Source organism: Malania oleifera, chromosome 8 (genome assembly GCF_029873635.1).
Source record: "Malania oleifera isolate guangnan ecotype guangnan chromosome 8, ASM2987363v1, whole genome shotgun sequence".
NCBI lineage: Eukaryota > Viridiplantae > Streptophyta > Magnoliopsida > Santalales > Ximeniaceae > Malania > Malania oleifera.
Genome location: NC_080424.1, coordinates 91,713,521 through 91,728,567, shown reverse-complemented (window position 1 = coordinate 91,728,567; position 15,047 = coordinate 91,713,521).

Sequence of the window (15,047 nt, the reverse complement as noted above, 5' to 3'; positions counted from 1 at the left end):
TCATTTGACCTCGGTCGACCGAACCTCCTGGGGGTCAACAGTTTGACCTCCCGGTCGACCGACCATTTTTGTTCGTCAACAACTTGGTCGACCGAAGGGTCTCGGGAAAATTCCCAGCGGTCCGGTCGACCGAGCCATGTAGTTCAAAAAGTGTCCGGTCGATCGAACCTCGGAATATTGAAAAATCGCCCTGCCCGATCGACCGATCCCTTAGTTCAAAATTCCCCCGGTCGACCGAGCTACTTGAGTCCCGGTCGACCGAACCACTTTTGGTCGACCGGACCTCTCGGGTTGTTCCCATTTTTACCGTGGTTAATATTTTTCTAAACAGGGTTAAAATGCATTAAACTCCATTAAACTTTTCTAATAATACCCTATAGGTCCCCAACGGTCATATTTTCTCCCTTGCCTATATATATGCCTTCATTTGCAAAGATTAAAGAGTGATTAGCCACTTTGATCAGGGAAAATTCTTTGAAAATCCAAAACCCTATAATACTCATTCTTAAGCCTCCTACACTCATACTTACCTTCTCATACAAATTAAACCCTTTGTAAGTTGATTGAGTGCTAGTCTAAGTAGGTATGCTCTCCCATTCATATTTGATTGTTTTATTATCCTTGAGAGCTAAACCTTGAGTATTCTTAGGGGACTTTATTAATAAGTCTATCCTAAGAAAACTTTGATAAATCTTCTAAGATTTGCACCTCCATTGCAACATCTTAAGAAGATAGTATTTGTATTTTGGTTGCAAAATATTTTCAAATATCTACTGTGTTATTAATCTTGAAAATATTTGATGAGATATTTGATAGTGTGATAAAATCTTTGTTGCAATACTCGTTAACTCATATATCTTTTGCTGAATACAAAGATTGAATATCCTTTTGCAAACCAAACTTAAACGTTGCTAGAGCTTCATATACATATGTGTATTGAGAAAACTTGTTGATTGAAATATATGAAGTCTGGATGATATCTTTGTTTGAGCACTTAGATTGAATATCCTGTGATACAAAGATCATTTAGGTTTGCACTCTCACGCACTCATTACAACGAAAGTAAATCTATTTGAGAGTTGACATCTTAGACCACACTGAGCTTACAAATTATTTCATATTTGTGGTGTATATTATTGCGCGAATTTGGGTACATATCTGCTTTACTTGAAAGCACAATCACTGTACCATTTCAGTATAATACACATTGGTTGTATTTCCAGGCACGGGCCTGAAGAGGGAGACTAGCCCTGGAATAGTCCCGGATTGGCTTAGACCCGGTTAGGAAAGCTAGGTGCGTCGTCCTGTTAAGGCGTGTAGGTTGAGGTCAGCCCCGCTAATTGACCCGGTTAAGGTTGAGGTCAGCCCTGTGTTAATTTGACCTGGTTGTAAATGGTGCCGCTCCACCCTTAAGTGAGCTCTTAGTGGAATCCTCTAGCTTGCGAGCTTGAGGCGGGGACGTAGGCACGGTTGGCCGAACCCCGATAACATATCGTGTGTTCATTTGTATTTCCGCACTTTATATTAGCCGCACATGTATGTTATGGGTGAATGATGCGTATGACTTAAATTTCACATTATACTTATCTACGCATTTGGAAATTGAATAAGCAGACCCTAGGTTGTGTATATACTGCTGTTTATCCGGCATAACCTAGGTGATAAATCTTAAAATTCCAATTCACCCCCCTCTTGGGAATACACCAATTCTAACACTTATGAACATATTCTATACTGTGATTTGTAGGTTTTGGAACTTGGTTCATTGTTTAGGGACCTTGGAGTTCGGGATTTGCTTACGGGGTTAAGGTAAGGGCAACTATGTTTATATTGGTTATTTTTGAAATCGGACTCGGTGGAACTATGGTCCACGGTCCTGTGTGTGTTTTGGCTACTCATTTAGGGGGATCTAACGGGGAAAACTATGGGTTTTTCATTATTACAGTTTTGGGAAAAAGGGGGTGACGGGATGAATCCCAGGTTTTGTTGAAAACCGAGTATATGTGTGATTTATACTGTGATATTGGGATGATCGTGCCTTGACTTGTTTAAACTATATTTGTTTGGAAAACCATGATTTAGATTTCCAAATAAGTGTGTTTTGTTTGGTTATATGAGCATGCATGTGTGTGTGATATGTTGAAATGCTAGTAGGAATGCGGTTCCGAAATTGTTCCAGGTACTGAGAGTGTCCGGCTCTATATCCAAGGGTGTGTATTTTACCGCCTGCCATGTGGGCAAGAGAGTTTGGCTCTATATCCAAGGGCGTGAGCCTATTCCGGCAGATCAGGCCGAAGGATGTGGATCCACCAGATTAGTGCCGGTAAGATGCCATGGGTGTCGGGGACTAGCCATATGCCGGTGGTGCTGTGTTCGCAGGTTGGCTACGAGCCAATGCCGTATGTTGCGGGCTAGCTTCAGGCCGAAGAGTGTGACGACACTGAGGATTACTGATCATGTGTATGTATTATGATGGGGCTGCATATAAATGGCCGTCGTATGTGTGCGTGTATGCACTGTGTAAATTAGTACGGGAATGCATTTAACTGCGTGTATGTTGTATCATGATAACACTCAAATGCCACACACCGATATAACCTGTGTTCTTCCTTACTGAGAGGTGTCTCACCCTTACTGTATGTACATTTTTACATGTCCTTCGAGTAACCAGAACGAGCGTCCTGGTGTAGGGAGCGTAGTGGCCAGTGTATTGCGTTTGCACTTGGGTAAGTGCTAGGACTGTAGTTTTGTTGGGTTTCCATTTTGGGTTGTATTTGGGCACCCATTGTACGATTTGATAGAGTTGTGTTTGGCTCATGTATAGACTCTGGTATGGTACTGCATATGTTGATATAGAAATACTTTTTCCGCTACGTATATGATTATGATTGGAAGTGTTTAGGGTGTCTGGGAACCCCACGGGGTTGGACCCTCATCCTTTGTACTGTATCTGTGATGATTTGTATGATATAGGGACATGTTAGGTTACTTTCTTACCCCCGGGTCCCATTTCGGTGTTCGGGGCATGACAAAAAATAAATAAGAATATTTTGTTTTTGAGTATTAGTGACAAATTTATTTATTCGTCACTATTGCCTTGCTATTAGTGACGGATTTGAGAACCGTTACTAATACTTCCCATTTTGAAAAATAATCTCAATATTTTTATTTTAAAGTATTAGTAATGAATTTATATATTCGTCACTATTGCCCCAATATTAGTGACGAATTTGAGAACCGTCACTAATATCTCACGTATTTAAAAATAAATAATTTTTTGTTGTTTCAAAGTATTAGTGACGAATCACTTTATTCGTCACTATTTGTCGATTATTAGTGACGGATTTGAGAACCATCACTAATACTTCCCGTATTGAAAAATAATCCCAATAGTTTTCTTTCAAAGTATTAGTGACAACTTTGCATATTTGTCATTATTATCCCAGTATTAGTGACAGATTTGAGAACCATCACTTATACTTCCTGTATTTTTTTTTTTTTTAAAAGAATTTTGGTTTTAGAGTATTAGTGACGAATTTATTATTTTGTCACTATTGCGCCACTAGTAGTGACGGTTATTGATTCGTCACTACTAGTGCTTTTATTAAATTTACCCCAATCTTCCTTTTCTTCCCTCCTTTCCCTTATCCCTTTCCCGCTCATCTCCTGCTACTCTCCCAATCCTCCCCTCCCCAATCCCCCTCCTTTCCCTCCTCCCTTCTTTCCTCCTCCCTACCCACTTAGTCGTTGTCGAGTACCCCGCCTCCGGTTGCCCTCGGAGCCGCAGCTGCTACCTGGCCACTCGCTAACCTCTCTCGGCCTCCCAGTCTCCCGCTGCTCTGGCCTGGTACACCTTGTTCACCGTACATCTTAGGCTTTGTCGGACCCCTAGCATACTAACAACCTAGTATGTATGCCCTCTCCCAGTCTCCCGCTGCGACCCCCATCGAACCCCTTTCCCAGTCTCCCGCTGTTCCCAGGTGACTGACGCCCTTGATCTCGCGAGACATCTTAGGTTTGGTCGAAGCCCTAGTCAACTCATGAAAATTTTTGCTTTCTCAGTTTCATCATTGATTTGAAAGCCCCTTTATTTCATTTTCTGCAAGTTCATCTTTCAGGATTCGTCCACTGCCTCTTAATTGGGTAAGACTCCTTCTTCTTTCTTGGTGAATGATTATGTATACATGTATAGAACTTTGATCCCTTGTCTTTAATCTTTCCTTTTGAATATATTGAATGCCATATAAATTTATTGATAGATGTTTATTAATAAGAATTTATTTTAGAGAAAAATGTAAATTTCAAAACTCATGTTTTGCCTTTCGACAGTTTAAAATTTAAAATGTTATGCATTTATTAAATTTTAAATATGTTCTGAATTCTGTAAATAATCACATTGAAAATGTGATGCAATACAGCTATGAACTAAAAAAAGTACAAACATGGTTGTTTAAATTTTACGCAAACTCAAAATAAAGTTTAAATTTTACACATGATACAAAACAAATTTTCAACAAAATTATGTTTGAGGATTCACCATCCGTAATGAATTATCTGACCACTTAAATAAGTAGAATATGAATTATAATTTTTTTACCCGATGATCTGTCTAATCCGCTATAGATTATTGGAGTTGATTCATTTTTTCAGGTCTCACTTACCTAGAGTGAGGTCAAAACTCAAATTTTAGAAAATATTTTGGCAACTTACGAAAAAATAATAAGAAGAAAGGGAAAATAGCATAGGGGCACAAAGCCATGAGGTCTTTCAAAATTCAGCCCTTCTCTTCGTTTTCTACTGACAAGTGTCCCGGGCCCTCTTCGACGCTTTACAGTCACTATCTCTACCTCCGCATTTTCCTAGAGAGAGAAGAAGAAGACTAGGAGGAGGAGGAAGAAAGGGCTTGTGGTTGTCTGTCTGGTCGTCCAATGTCTTCTAGCCTTCTCATAGAAAATCCCTAATTTTCCCAAGGTAATATTATTTTTATGAAAGTCATAAATAGAGAAACAATATTATGGGAGGGTAGAGGCACTAGTAGCTCTACCTAAGTCTCTATGTTCCTTTCTATTTTTTTGGAATTTTGGGTTCGACTCGATCTATAGCTTTTGGCTCCGTTTTAATCACATTCAACAAAACATTTCATTGCCCATTTATGTACTTTTTTATTCATCATAATCACAGAATGCCCTCCACAACCAAACATTATTTAATATTTATACATACATGATCCAATATACCATTAACCCAAAACCCTAAATTACCTAATAAATTGATGAATCATAGCCAATAAATATTATAGTAGAGCTTAATTGGGATTTCAAAAAACCGTTGGGCTGTTTGGGTGGGGGGGGGTCAGAGTTGCCCATCTCCCTCTTGTCTTGAAACGGCAATTTATGATCAATCATTGGTAAATGGTAATGCATTAAATGTGTAGGAGTTATTCGTAGTTATTCCTCTAAAACATTAGGAAATAAACACGCGAATAATTGGTAATTTATATGATATGCAAGCAGGCAAATGCATGTGATACTTCCAACTTTGGTGATTTATATTCGTAGTTGGATGAACACAAATTAACTACGTCACAGTAAACAGGATTGATGACGAATGCCACATCTGACCTATTTTCTATTACTCTACACTTATTAATTACCTCCTACACACACACACACACACACACACACACACACACACACACACATGTATATAAACATCCTGCTGGAGGCTAGCTCTTGGGATAAATACGACAAATGGACTCTTCACTACTCCATCTTTCTTTTTCATTCATTACTTTGGGTTGGAGCTAGCTCACTATAGGTCCTCATAATATATATATATATATATATATATATATATGCCTTTATGAAAAAAAAAAAAAAAAAAACCAGATGGATCTATTTGCATTGTTGGGCCACCCTTAGCTAGCTTTATACATAGTTGCTAGCAACCACTAGGCAACCACTTGGAATTGACAAGTATACATATATGTGTGTGTGTGTCTATATATATATATATATATATATATATATATATATATATATATATATATATATATATATATATATTCAAATATATATATATAAATGATGAGATTCATCTTATTAGTTAAGTTAGATTAGCTAACTATTAGAGAAAAGGTAATTATAATTAAATCAATGCTCAAGTGAGCTAGAAACAAACTAATTAATTTTTAAGTGTACGGTTTTAATTATATGTATGCTATGTAAGATAAGCTAGCCACCTTAATTATAATATGTCATTTGGGTTGAGAATATTATACTATAAAAGGGTATAATGTTAAAACACTACTCACATATTTAAATATCACATTAAATTTTTTGAGTTTTTGTCTATTATTAAATGTTTTGCTAAAACAATTTACCTGAAAAAAGTTAATAGCAAATTATAACTCATTCATTAATATATTTATATATATATATATATATATATATATATATATATATATAGCGCATAATGGGGTTTTTGAATTGCATGCAATATGTATTATATTATAAATTGAGATGCCCCAAATGAAAGTTAAGAAAGGAAACCATCAATCTCATGACTAATTTATTATGTATACCCCTGTTTTCTGTGCACGAACAGGGCGAATCTATTACCTTCAACTTTAGGTCACCCTTTAGTTATTCTTTATTCATATATAATAAACTATATATATTTAACAGCAGAAAAGACAAAAAATGCAATATTTATAAATATAGAGAATGCTACTATTAATATATATATATGAATGGATATAGCCTTCAATAAAAAAAAAAAAAAAAAGGATCTGACAATATTTTGAAAGCTGCAAAAGAAGACAAACTCACTTTAAATGTGAATATAAATAAATAAATATATATATATATATATATATATATATATATAACAATATAAATTAATGGATACAGCCTATAAAATTTTAAAAAAAAAAAGATCTGACAATATTTTGAAAGCTGCTAAAGAAGACAAACTCACTTTAAATGCAAATATGAATATATATATATATATATTATGGTATGAATTAGCATAAAGGCAATGCATTGTATATATGAAATCAAGGCATGATTCAAGTTAAAAGTAGTTAAATGACAATGAAAAAAAAAATTAGATAATTAATATAGTACATTTGTTTATATTTTTAAATGTCTAATAAATCAATTATAATATATATAATATATATAATTAGAAAGAAAATGAGGCTAATATACGAGTTTTGAAGAGATTGTTGGAGTTCATTTCGAGTTTAATTTTATTTTAATTAAAATTATTTAAAAATAGTTCTGATGGAGCTTTATTTTCCAAATTGAACTACTGAAATACATGCTTGTGTTGAACACCAACTGCATGGCTGATGCATATATATATATATATATATATATATATATATATATATGTGTGTGTGTGTGTGTGTGTGTGTGTGTGTGAATTACATGTTGGTAGTGGAATTAGGTTCTCGCACGCTCAAACTCACTGGTATCTGCAATATGCGTATTATTGTGATTTGTTTGCTTGAATCTGTCAAGTTTTAGTGCAGGAATTTTTTTGGAAATGTTCAATTTACAGACGGCATGCTGCCAAAATTTCATTAAAATTTGTCCATAATAAAACTATGTGCAAAGAAATATATGCATGATCAGTTAAAACTTAAAGTCATTCTAACTCGCGTCTCTCACGTGTTGAAATTCGTAAGAAAAGAGACGATCTTAGGCTTATAACTAAAAATAAAAAAGATTTGGCTAAGAACAAAAATCATAAATGTACAGTGAAAGGTCAAGAACTGAATGGAATATGAAGTAAAATGTGAAATTAATTACTGTCATTTCATGTATTCATTGAAGCTTAGACCCGTCCAAGAACGGTTACTATACATTCATTTCTAATTGTACATGTGAGACAAATCAATTGTTATATTTCAATTGATTATTAGTCATACTATGTTGACTAATAATCACTTGAACATGTTAATTATTTGTTTCACTTACGATTAGTAATGTTTGTGTTTCAACCATTCTTGGATTGTCCAATGTGGACAGTTCAGGAAGTTGTATTTACATTGTTGTCATCGTTCACGCTTTGTCAATTGTCATTATATGTTTCGAGCGCGTCTCTACTTGTGTTCTCTGGGTGCATAGTGGGGTGTTGTGATAATTTGTTAGTGATGGAAAACTAGCAAAATTTTCACTTCCCCCACCTCGTGTACTTGGAGAACCATGGGCAGATGCTGCCAAAATTTATAATGACTACGACGAAGGAATTTAAGCGATTGATTGCAATGTAAATGCAACATTCCTGAATGGGATAGGATTCGTACCCTTTAGAGTATGATGGTTGATTATAGGATTCACGATGCATGCAAGATAAACATTTTAAGAATATAATGAGCACCATTTACTTGAACATATTATAGGGTAATTAATGAACATGGATAAGAGTTGGATGAACGCTCAGGGTAGGTTTTTGCCAGAATACATAAAAGAGGTACATGATTTCATAGAGTTCACGCGTTCTCATGCAGACAAAGCTAGTAGAATAAGGTGTCCTTGCAAGAAATGTCAGAACATAACATTCAAACATATTGATTTGGTCCATTCACATTTATTAGACTTTGGAATGGAGAAAAGGTACACAACATGGGTGTTCCACGATGAAGATTGCGCAGTTTAGAGTGATGATGATAACGATGAAGATGAGGGGGCAAATATAGTAGGTAGTGATACCTGTTCGGAAGGGGTAATTGAAATGTTAGGTGACTTGCAAAGGGGGATTGCAATGGACACGGGTGATGTGCCTGTGTCGCATACTGGTGATGAACCTACTTCAGCAGGTACCGTACCTTGTGATGCTAGTATGTTGAATCGATTCGGTAAACCATTTGCTAATCTCATGAGGGATGCATGGGTGCCCCTATATCCAAACTGTAAAAAGTTCTCAAAATTAGATGAAATAAGGAATAGCTTCCCAAGAAGGGGGTGAATTGGATTCTTTTAAATTTTAATGATTTTTAAGCTTTTGATTTTAATACCCAGAAAACAAAATATATAAATGATAATCACACTTAAAAAAATACTGAAATTTAAATTCACAAATGAAATCAAAGTAATTCAATCACTCAACCAAGAATATTAGAGCTTTTGTTGATTTCCTTGTAATCTTTTAGTATGCACTTCACTTGATCAAGATTTCCGCAGATTAACCAACGTACTCCCTTTTGGGTTTCCGCAAACGGTTAATCAAAACGTACTTTCTAAATATCAAGTACCTTTGTTTCGTTCTCACTTAAAAAACTTGCAACCTGCACTTTTAAACCATACAACAATAGCAAGTAAAGAATATAAAGTAAAGCAGAGAGAAAGGCACAAGATTTTTACGAGGTTCGGCTTCAACACAACCTACGTCCTCGCCCTTGGAAAAACACCAAAAGGTTCCACTATATCAGTTCCGTTACTGGGTGGAACAACACCTGTTTACAACCACTCATTCTGTTAGGCTAGAGCCTGCTTCTCCAAACAACAATCCCTCGTTTGGTCCAACGATTCAACAGCTTTGAATCGTCTATGAATGAAGATAAAGAATTTTTGTGTACAAAATAAAACTCTCACAACAGAGTAGATTCAAATAATCAGCATAATGATACTTTAAGGTAATTCAAATATAAAAGAATTTGAAGCTCAATACTTAGTATGAATCACCAATATAATTTTCAAAAGATGAGAGATTCTGACTTTTGAAAACTTTGCCTCAAAGTATAAATCAGTAGCAAATCAGTAATTTGAACACAAGACAGTTTTAGATCCTTTGAGAATTTTGAATGCTTGAAGATTGCTTGATAAAAAAAAATTTGAAGATTGCTTGATCTAAAAACCTTTTGAAGATTGCTGGATCTAAAAACCCTTGAAGATTGCTTAATTTCAAAAACCTTTGAGTATTACTAAATCGTTCTCTCTTAAAAAAACCTTTGAAGATTTGAGCTATTTATAGAAGTTTAGAAGCTATTCATTACTCCCAAAGATTCCCAAAAATCGTTTCCAATTATTTTGAATTAATTATGTTCAAAAATGTGGTTTAAAAAATCTTCCCGTTGAGAGATTTAATGCCAACGTTCGAGTGGCAGTCACCTGTCACTAAACAAACTCTCAACATAGAATGTTGGCAGTCGCCTTCCAGAACCATGGTAGTCGCCTGGCTTGTTCACGCAGGCGCTTGAGAGGTTTAGGCAGTCGCCTGTCTAGCTACTGACTTTTTGAAAGACCTCTTTATTAATGTGACAGTCGCCTGACCCTTCAATATTTGAAAATTTTCCTTTTTTCAAAAACTTTTCTTTTCATTATTTATCAAAATATTCTTTAGAGTATATATATAAAAATATATTTTTGAATTTCTAAGAACTTCAAACCAATTTATGCTTGAAATTAACTTTGAAGTACTTACATTTATATCATCCTTAAAAATATAATTCTTTGATCTTCAATCTTGTTCTTCCATCATCTTTGTGGTTTCAATCTTTTCTTTGAGCTTTTCACCAGTATAACTTTATTCCTCATGCTCATTGTAATCCATAAGCTTTACTATGTTCTTCAAGAATTCTTTGTGATCCATAGTCTTCCTTATGCACTTGAGCTTTGTTACTTTCCTGAAAAACTTACACTTGAACCATATTAAACACATCATTGATTTGTTATTATCAAAATAAGAATTGTAAGCCTTATTAGGCCAACAATCTCCCTTTTTTTGATGATGACAAATCGAGAGCAAAAATAATAAGATTTTAATAAGCATGACTCCCCCTATCAATAAGCATGATATGATTTTATAGGTATGATCCATACATATAAGTCTAAAAAAGAATCCATGAATAAACCACAAGTGCAAAGATAATCCTAAAAGATTCATCCATCCAATTAGAGTTTTACAAACCATGGTATATCATATTTTTGCACTCACTTCTCTTAAACATTTCTCCCCCTTTGGACATCAATCAAAAAGGAGAAAGAAATACAAAAATAGAGAAATGCTGCAAGACAAAGTACTATTTTAGAACATTAAGAACAGCCTATCCGATAAAGCTTAATTCACAGAAGCACATAAAAATGATAAATATCTTATAGATGAAAACACATCAATCAGAAGCTTCCATAAATCCACTTTCATCATCATCTCCTTCCTCTTGTTCACCAAATTCATCATCATCTCCTTCCTATTGGTCACCAGATTCATCATCACTGGATGTAGCAGAATTGATACTCAGAGGATATTTTCCTTTAGAAGAACTAGCCAACTGTTGTTCAATCTTATCAACTCACTTATCAATATGTGAACAATGAGTTTCTATAGAGGTAACCTTCTCTTGCAGAGTACCAAGGCCAGATTTCATTCCATCACTGAAAGTCATATAATGATTAAAAAATGGAACAAACCATGAAGGAGTGTCTGGATCAAGTTGAACTAAAGGTGTTGGAATGGAAGATGAAGGAGGTTGTGGAGCATATGATACATGCCCATATCCTTTATGAACCATCCTTGAGGAGAATTTTTATAGCTCATACATTTGAGAACAGTATCAGAAAAGATATCATAATATGTCTTGCTAGTGTGTTGAATGATGGTGTTAGAACATTAAAATGAGCAAAAAACATATTTAACATCCTAGCATATGGTAGAACAATACGAGAAGCATCGAATTTCATGATAATCCACTGGATAATCAAACTTGGAAGATCCATCTTCTTTCCTTTGAGAATACACCACATTACAAAACTATCCAGAAATGAAATATGATCATAAGAACCAGATCGTGGTAAGATATTGTTTGTAATGAGCTTGTGTAGAATCAGAGCTTTCAGATTAAGCTGCTTATAAAGAGGAGGATGCCCAAAGTTAACAGGAGTTTCAGTCATAACCAGAGGCAAAAACTCTTGTGGAGTAAAACCTTGAGCCATAATCCATTGCTTCTCAATAATGTGAACCTCAAAATCCCCTAGCTTAATTCGAAGAATCTTTCCCAAGGATATGGAAGTTAGATGAATATTTTGCCCAAGTAGATTGGTTTTGAACCCATTGTCGCATCGTTCCATGTTTGCATAAAAAATCCGAACAACATTGGGATAATATCCTTTAGCTTGATAGGTAATAAACTTATCCCATCCAATGTTCTTAAAGAGTTCCATGATTTCAGGAAAATTGGAATTGAAGAACGTTACTTCAAGAACCTTACCTAAAATAGGTTCAGCTGAAGCAATCTGATTCCGGTAAAGTTGTTTAGTGTGTGGAGTCACTAACCATTTCTCCACCTCATCATTATTGATCCTTGTTGAAGATGAGGATCCCTTGACACCAACAGATTTAGATCGAGGCATATTTGTATGGAGAAGAAAAACACGAAAACCCTAGGTTAGGTTTGGGATTTGATGAGTAGGAAGGATTAGAAACCTGGTTTCAAGATGATTTGAATGGGATATGTGTATGGAAAATGATAGAGACGAACGATTTCAGAGAGAAAGATGAATGAGCAGGAGCCTGGTGGGTTTTTAAATGACTTAAAAATAGGATTTTAAACCCTACCCGCCGCAAGGCAATCACCTGCTTGAATGTGGCAGGCGCCTGTCTATATGGAATTTTAAAAGACTGTCTGGCAGTCGCCTGCCAAGCAGAACAATGTTTAAATTACTTCATGACTATGTAGCATGCCCAATTCTCTTATTATAAATATGAATCTTTCTTCCGACAAAGGTTTTGTGAAAATATCTGCTAATTGATCATGTGTATCTACAAATTCTAGTATTATATCTTCATTTTGCACATGATCTCTTAAGAAATGATGTCTTATGTCAATGTGTTTTGTTCTTGAGTGAGATACTGGATTTTTTGAAATATTAATAGCACTTGTGTTGTCACATTTGATAGGAATAGTTTGATATTGTATTTGAAAATCTTTTAGTTGCTATTTCATATACAATGTTTGAGCATAACAACTTCCTGCAACAATGTATTCTGCTTCTGCTGTGGATAATACTACAGAGTTTTGTTTCTTTGAAGACCATGAAACTAAAGAGTGTCCTAGAAAATGACACGTTCCACTTGTGCTTTTTCTATTGATTTTACTTCCATAAAAGTCTGCATCTGAGTAACTAATCATTTCAAATTCAGATTCCTTTGGATACCATAAACCTAATTCAAGTGTGCCTAATAGATATCTAAGGATTCTTTTGACCGTTGTTTGGTGTGATTCCTTAGGAGCTGACTGAAACCTTGCACACATACATATACTAAACATAATATCCGGTCTATTTGCTATTAAATAAAGTAAGCTCCCTATCATTCCTCGATAGTGCTTAGTATTAACTTGTTTCCCTTTTTCATCTTTGTCAAGACTAGTTGAAATACTCATAGGAGTTCCTATAAGTTTACTTTCTTCCATGTCAAACTTTTTTAACATGTCTTTAATATATTTAGTTTGATTTATGAAATTTCCATTTTTTTCTTGTTTGATTTGTAATCCAAGAAAGTAATTTAATTCTCCCATCATACTCATCTCAAACTCATTTTGCATACATGTGGCAAATTCTTTACATAGATCTTTATTTGTAGCTCCAAATATAATATCATCCACATATATTTGAACTAATTGCATATCTTTGTTTTTAGTTTTAATGAATAAGGCACTATCAATCTTTCCTCTTGTAAATTCATTTTTAAGTAAAAATTTACTTAACCTCTTATACCAAGCTCTTGGAGCTTATTTCAAACCATAAAGGGCTTTGTTAATTCTCAAACCCTGGAGGTTTTTTGACATATACTTCTTCATTTATATATCCATTTAAAAATGCACTCTTCACATCCATTTGATATAAACTTAAAATCTTTATGGGCTGCATAGGCAAAGACCATCCTAATAGCTTCCATCCTTGCCACAGGTGCAAAAGTTTCATCATAATCAATTCCTTCTTCTTGATTATACCCTTGTGCCACTAGCCTAACTTTATTTCTTACAACAACTCCATTTTCATCCTTCTTATTTATAAACACCCATTTAGTTCCTATAATTGATTTATCTTTGGGTTTTGGTATAAGTTCCCATACTTGACTTCTTTCGAATTGATTTAATTCCTCTTGCATAGCTATAATCCAAGAATCTTCATTTAAAGCATCTTCAATATTTTTTGGTTCATCTTGGGATAAGAAAGCATAATGATTGCAAATATTTTCTAGTGAGACTCTAGTGGTTATTCCTTTTGATGTTTCATCAAGAATTTGTTCTTTTGGGTGATTTTTGTCATATTTCCACTCTTTAGGGAGTTTCAGATTCTCTGAAAAGTTTTCATTTAGAGGATCATTATTCTTTTCTTCTTTTATTTCAAGAACTTCTTTCTTTTATGAAGTGACTTCTTTTTCATCATTCATATCTTTAATGTCATAATGATTTGATTCATCAAAAGTTATATGAATTGATTTTATAATTGTAGAAGTTCTTTTATTATAAATCCTATAAGCTTTACTATTTGTAGAATAACTTAAGAAAATACCTTCATCCGTATTTACATCAAATTTTCCAAGATCATCTTTAGTATTTAATATAAAGCATTTACAACCGAATACATGAAAGTAGGATATATTAGGTTTTCTCTCTTTCCAAAGTTCATATGGTATTTTATCTATTTTTTATCTTATTGATACCCTATTTACAATATGACATGCTGTATTTACAGCTTCTGCCCAAAAAATATTTAGGTAAACTATTTTCATTGAGCATTGTTCTTGCCATTTCTTGCAAAGTTCTATTTTTCCTTTCAACAACTCCATTTTGTTGTGAAGTTCTAGGTGCTGAAAAATTGTGAGTTATTCCATGTTCAGTACAAAATTTATCAACTTCCTTATTTTTAAACTTTCTTCCTTGGTCACTTCTAAAGCTTGTTACATTATAGCCTTTCTCATTTTGTAATTTCTAGCATAAGGTTATTAATTGGTTACAAGCTTCATCTTTGTTTGCTAAAAAGATTACCCAAGTAAATCTTGAAAAATCATCTACTATTACAAAAGCATATTGTTTT